At 35.6% G+C, this 1,275-nt stretch overlaps 1 non-coding gene across 1 annotated transcript; it reads right to left on the bottom strand.

Moving 5' to 3' along the window:
- Positions 1-433: 433 nt before the first annotated feature.
- Positions 434-515, bottom strand: Trnal-aag. Its single transcript has one exon. It is a non-coding gene; the product is annotated as a tRNA-Leu (tRNA).
- Positions 516-1,275: the final 760 nt, after the last annotated feature.

Here is a 1,275-nt window from a genome sequence, read left to right as displayed (position 1 = left end):
TCAGAGAAGAAAGAAAGTATTCGAATAGATATATTTAAGATATTTTATAGTCCAACAGATATTTCAAGTACCAATGATATTGTGATCTGCAGCAAAAATAACGATAATGGATAGAACTGAATCAGTACAATATACAACATATTTTATTCATCTTCAGAATCTTTACGAAAGCGACGTTGGCATTACTTCGCTTTTAACAGTAGCGCTGTATATGGAAGATTCTTGTCATGCTAAATAATTAATCATAAATTATGGCTTTAATGTATGATATTCAGGTTAGTGTGAATATTGTGATCTTGTAAATTAGGAGATTCTGCTAATCACTTTGATAGCTCATAGGAATATTTGACATATATATATCTACCACCTATAAATTCCTGTTAGCCTCACGACGTATCTGTAATCAGAACAACTGGTTGACATGCTAAAATCCTGGCAGCGGTGGGATTCGAACCCACGCCTCCGAAGAGACTGGTGCCTTAAACCGGCGCCTTAGACCGCTCGGCCACGCTACCTATTGATATTAATAGCATTTGCCATATACCAAATCGTCCGGCTGTTCACATAATATTATCGAATGAATTTTAGTGCTACCCCTTATAATAATCCTTTCCTGTTTCGCCTTACTACTTTTACAAAACCTTTACTAGAGGAATACAAAGGACTGACTAATGATCCAACAATCGCTCATAATGGGAACTATCCCCTCATGAGCGAGACAGATGATAGTTGGCTAAAAATAATATAATTGAAGTTTTTCGAACCCATGCCTCTGTAGAGACATCATTATCACAAGAATCACTTGTAGTTTTGCTTTGCAGATATTTGTATCAGAAGTACAATTTGATCTGTAACACAGATGTTAATATAAGTTTGTGAGATAAAAAACAATAATGGTTAAAATCAATAAATGTGTCGAATGAAATTTATTGAAAACAATAATATTTTTTTCTTTTATAATTCCACTACCTTGCTAAATGTACACGATGGCTTAATGTTACTTTTATGCAGTTAATGCAAGCATTAATTGCAATATAGATATGATGAAAATAACAATGAAAATAACGGGACACGATGATAGGTGGGAGACAATGGTAGGTCAGGTCAATGTTTAGAGAACCTGGTAAGAGTGGCTGGCTTAAACGAACGTTTGGAGAAAATGGATTGCGAGTCAACAGTCGACAGCAGAGGAAAACGCAACTCAAGTTGGAGTCCAGTATTCATTCGTCGAGGAAAAACCGATCGTAGTGTGGTTAAGGTATGGACCTTTTGCTC

Source organism: Penaeus monodon, chromosome 22, assembly GCF_015228065.2.
Source record: "Penaeus monodon isolate SGIC_2016 chromosome 22, NSTDA_Pmon_1, whole genome shotgun sequence".
Lineage (NCBI taxonomy): Eukaryota > Metazoa > Arthropoda > Malacostraca > Decapoda > Penaeidae > Penaeus > Penaeus monodon.
This window is presented reverse-complemented; position numbering and strand designations above follow the sequence as displayed.